Below are 5,995 nucleotides of genomic sequence, written 5' to 3' on the forward strand. Positions count from 1 at the left end.
TCCATAAACTCTTCCTTATCTACCATTTCTATCTCAGAATCTTCACTCTCCACATCTTTTTTCTTCTTACTAGAATTTTATTTTCTTTTACTTCCCGAGCAATTTTCAACTTTCCTTTTAGGGCTCATAGCAAGTGTTCTACGTTTGTATTACTCTACAAAAAGAAGTATGAGGACTTAATGAAGGATTGGATGAGAGGATTTCTTCCTATGGCTAGCCAGGCTTATATTTAGATAATTCATAGTAAAGTAGGGAAATGAAATTCTATCCCCATACCAAAAATGGTATAAGAACATAAAATGAGACAATGAACTTGCTTCTTCCAACCATCTAGGGTAAAATAAGCACTAAGATAGCTTAAAACACAATTCCATAAAGGTTTAATTTGTTTGTTAGAGAAAGAGCTTCACACCTTAACTAGAGCCTTCTTCTCAACTTTGTCCTTAGGGAATTTCTTCAATGCCTTTTATGTGGTTTCCTTTCCTTGAAGAAATTGTGACCATCATTTGGCAACCCTATAATTTTAGAGATAAACATAGTGTTCAGGGGAAAGGAGATCGCATACATGGTGACATTGTATTCCTTCCACCCCTTAAAAAATTCTATCATTTCCTTAGGTTCAAAACTATGGTCCAGACATTCAAGATAAGGAGTTACCCCTCCCTTCACAAGTTGGTCCCAAACATGAGGTTCCTCCTTCCATTCCTCATAATTAGGTGCCTGTCTCTTTTTTTTGTCACCCATGATTATGTTTATAATGTTCTTAGCTTCAAATATTTGGTGATTCTATGAAATCTCAAGATAAAGAAGAAGGATAACCTAAGAAACTCAAAAAGTGTACCTGCAATCACATCTTGCTCTAAATTTGCCACATTAACTTATAATAACTATTGTATTGCCTTGATGTATTCTTCATATTTACTTAAGTTTTTGATAAGGAAAAATTTCTTGTCCTCATTAATATTTTCCTTTAAGAGGTAATATTTTATAAGATTACCTTTCTATGATTTCTTTCTCTCAGCCTGTACTTGTAGATTGACAATATAATCTGTGCACAAATTGGTTTCTTTGTACACATGATAAATAATAACTTTCTTAAAAGTATTTAATATTGATCTACCCTCTCTTAAATAATTAAATCTACAATTCACGTGGGTTGAGTATTCTCATTTAGGCATTTTATTAATATTTTTTGATTCACCTTCAGCCCATAGATATTTACACATCACAACTTTAGCATGTTTAATTATGAGGACATGATTATTATGACATTTGATAGAAATCCACTTTTGATTAAATTCATTCATGAAGGTTAATACCCAATTCTAAAACTAATTAGTAATGCAAAAAATACATTTTAACATATATATTCAAGCATAAGACTAATCAATACAAAGATTGAAATCCACTTTCAACATTTAAGAGTAAGACTCATTTATGCAAGTTGATAGAAATATACATTTAATATTATAAATTATTGTGCAATCTCTCTCTCTCTCTCTCTCTCTCTCTCTATATATATATATATATATATATATATATATATGAGTAGGACTAATTAGCAATTTTTTTTTGATTGATTAGAAATTAAATTTACATAGAAGATGTAAAAGAAAGAATGAAGTTAATTTTCTAGAACTATTAGAGGGAGTAGATTTTCTCATATATTGACCATGGTGGCTTTAATTACATTAGAAATAGAGTTATATATTTTGTATATTATTACATAGTTAATGATAGAATGTTTCTACATGTGGTACATTTTTTGATGGAATCAAGTTGTGACATTATCACATTTTATTGTCATTACTAATTTTCACAATTCATTATATATAAAAAGATGTTAGTTTTTTATTGAAGGAGGTAGGAAAAGGGTCTCAAACTCACTCTTGCTGCCACATATTCAACTTCAAATGTTAATTGAGAAATTTAGTTTTGCTTCTTGCTTGTCCATGAATTTAGTCTCTTTCCTAGAAAGAATGCACCTCCATTTGTGTTTTTTTTTGCCATCAACATTTCCTATCCAATTTGAGTCAGTAAAAAGATTTAGTTCAAACTTTTCATTCTTCTTTTAATACAATCCACAACCTTATATTCCTTTTAGATATCTCAATATCCTTTTCATTGCCATCGTGTGATTCTCCTTATGACTTGCAAAAAATATTCCAACTATCTCAACTGCTAATGCGATATTTGGTCTATTGTGAACAACATATTATAGTTTTCCATTAATCATTGACCTGTATAATGTCTGGTTCACATCAATAGAATCATCATTCTTAGATAACTTATGTCCAGTGGACATAGTTTTACTAACTAATCTTGAATCTTCTATTTCAAAGGTTTTGAATATCTCCTTGATGTATTTGGATTGAGTAATGAATATACCATACTTCATTTGATACACTTATAATCCAACAAATAATTTGATCTCACCAAACATAAAAATTTCAAATTCCTTCTTCATTTCATTAGTAAATAATGTGCATTTTACTTCCTTGCCTCCAAATATGATATCATCAACAAAAAATTCAGACAACAATACCTCATTGTTCTTACTAGTATTCAAATATATATTTCTATTATAATTAGTTCTTGCAAAGCCAATCTTTACTAGATAACATAACATGCTCTAGGGGCTTGATTCAAACCATTTAAATCTCTATGTAGCTTACAAACCTTATCCTTCTTGCTAGGGTTAACAAATCCTTCAGGCTATCATATGTATACTTCTTCTTCAAGTATCACATTTAGAAATTTAGATTTGATATCTATTTTATATACCTTAAATCCTTTGTAAGAAGAATATGCAATTAGTGTTCTTAATCCTTCTAGTCTTGCAACAGGGGAAAATGTCTCCCCATAATCAATTCCTTCTTCTTGTACATATCCTTTGTGTACCAATCTATCCTTATTCCTTGGACTTCACCTTTTTCATTCAACTTGTTCCTGAATACTCACTTTGTTCGTATAACATTTTTTTCTTTAGGTCTCAATACCAATGACCATGTTTCATTCTTCTCTATTTGCTCAATTTCTTCATTCATTGCTTGTATCCAATCCTCATTTTCTTTCACTAATTTTCACTCAAACTCACTAAGTAATCATGTATCACTTCTTATTCTCTTTCCTATCATAACACAAGATTCTTTATCTCCAATAATTTGCATAGGTATATGATGTCTTCTCACATATTTTGCTAGTATAGATTCTTTTCTTCTTTGTTCTTCTATAGGTTCATCTTGAAAAATGTTTTGAAGTTCAATTTCATTCATTTTTTCAGGTTTTGGTTCATGTCCTTCTTTCTTGACATTGTCTTCTTGATGTTTGGTTCCTTCTATCTATGATTCAACATCATTTTTCTATTTCTCGGCACCCACATTCTATTTCCTAGTCACTAGTTGTTGCAACTCAACATTCCTAGTTTGTTGTTGACTTACAACATTATTTTCTTGTTCAAGCAAAGTGCAGGGAGCACCTTCATTCACATATATGAATGTACTATAGTCATCATGTTCTTTCTTGCATTCAACTTCGTTCTTTGAACTACATATTTATCAACTTTCACATTTGCACTTTCTACAACTTTGTTAGTGTTAGAGTTCAAACACTTATGAGCTTTTCTCTTAGTGGAATAACCTAGGGATATGTCTTCATCACTTTTAGCATCAATTTTCCATATTTTTTTATTCTTAAGTATATAGAATTTACTTCCAAATACTTTAAAATGCTTTACATTAGGTGCATATCCATACCATAATTTAAAGGTGTAATATTTATATCTTTCTTTACTTGCAGTTTGTTCAAAGTATAAAAAGTTGTACTTACAACTTCTCTCCAAAATCTTTGCAACACAGTCTTCTTCATCATTAGTATTCTAGCACAATCCATAATTGATCTATTTCTCCTTTCAGCTCATCTATTTTGAGGAGGGGTCCTAGGTGATGACATATGTCTTTTGATTCCTTTGTCATTGCAAAATATGTTAAATTCATTAGACATAAATTCACCACCACTATAAGATCTCAAGCATTTCAAACTCCAACATTTCATCTTCTCCTTTTTGTTCTAAAAACTTCTCCAAACTTCTCCTTGAATTCTTTCATAGAGATGCGCAAATATGGTTTCCCTTGACTTTAGTGTTTCGGGTCATCCATCCTTATCTTCAACAGGTTTTACATATCATAAGAAATCAACTCTATCAGCTAGAAATTGTAATTTCTCATAAACAGTTAAAATACTATCCCTCGACCATCACTATTTTCTAACACTTGGTCATCACTAGATTGCTCAATCGCTACTAGATTTCTTGTTCGACACATATACTATCACTCAGTCAATATTGATGCTTATTTAACACTATTTATTGTTGACACTTACTATGACTCAGTCAAAACTAGCATTACTCGACATGTATTGCAAGTTCCTTAGTCCTTTTCTTTTTTTTTCTTGGTCAAGCTTGTTCATTTGATTTATCTTTGATTACTTCTTCAAGGCTTCAATATAAGTATCTTCTTCTCTTCTAATATGAGTAAAAAATCACTTTATCTTGTCAAATTCTAATGAAACAAGTGTCCATTGGCAACTTCCTCAAGTCCTAACTTAACCTTTACTCTAGGTGCTTTTGTTGTGAGAAACTTCTCAAATCCTCTTCACCAATGAAAAAATATGACACTCAAATCAGATAAAGGACGTCCCCCTCATGCACACCAGGTTCCAACTTTTGAGAGAGACTTGTACTAGACATAATGGTACTCTGATTTGATGTTATATCACCCCTGACAAACAATGGAAAAGAGTTTATAATCAGACGAATGCTAGGACATGGCTCACTCTAGAGCTCTAGAAGCTACTCCAGAGTTATCACATCCTTTCAACCCCGATCTATGACTCTTTGGTTTGGAGACTTACCCCTTTAGGATACTTCATAGTTAAATCTCCTTATCTTTTTTTATCTTGAGGGGATGTGGCCATGGGGGATTAGAGGAAGATTTGGCACCCATGGATCCTACCAAAGATAAAATTTTTCTGGTGGATAGCCCTCCATGGGACAATTCTCATCATTTAAAATATTCAAAAGAAAGGGTGTCACTTAGCTAACTACTATGTGCTATGCTATAGAGAAGCAAAATTTATCCCACACCTCCTCATTCATTGCCCTTTTGCGTCAGAATTCTAGAGGGGAATCCTTCACTAGTACAAAAACAACAATATATTACTAAATAAACTACTAACAAATGTAGATATGTGACTAAATTTGATCATGTGACCAATGGTAGTTTATTGTTGGACATTTATCTCCCAACTAAATTTATGACTAAACTATTTTAATCATTGATTAGGTCACTAATTTAGTCATTTATTGTTGTTACTTGGTAGTTTATATGGTAGTTTATTTGGTAGCTTATTTGATAGTATATTTGGTAGTTTTTTGGGTAGTATATCTAGTAGTATATTTGGTAGTTGATTTGGTAGTATATATGGTAGTATATATAGTAGTTTATTTAGTAATTTATTTGGTAATTTATTTGGTAGTTTATTTGGTAGCTTATATAATCATTAATTTAGTCATATTAGGGCATGATGGAATTGAACCACCATCCTCCTACTTATGAAGTAGGTGCTCTTCCTTTGAGCTAGTACCCTTTAAAAGAATAATGCAAAAATTTGACAAAGTTATCTTCCCAACATTAGATCTACCATGATCTTGGTCATAGTAACATGATATACTCTTCTCAAAGAGCACAAATTTTAGTTATTATGAAAAAAAAAAATTCTAAATCTTTATCAATAACAATTCAACAATTTAAAAAATAATACTCTTCTTTGGGCTGTTGATTCTTGTACAACCAATTCTTGACTTTGTTTCTTTTTTCTATGGGGTTTCAGGTCCCCTTCAAACCTACCTTTACTTAATAAAAAAATATTTTAAAATTTTTTCTGTTCAAGCATTTTAAAATTATATTTCATGTCAATTACACTTCTCTAAATTATT

This window comes from Cupressus sempervirens, chromosome 10 (genome assembly GCF_028749045.1).
Source record: "Cupressus sempervirens isolate cs-2001-9-10 chromosome 10, ASM2874904v1, whole genome shotgun sequence".
NCBI classification, from domain to species: Eukaryota; Viridiplantae; Streptophyta; class Pinopsida; order Cupressales; family Cupressaceae; genus Cupressus; species Cupressus sempervirens.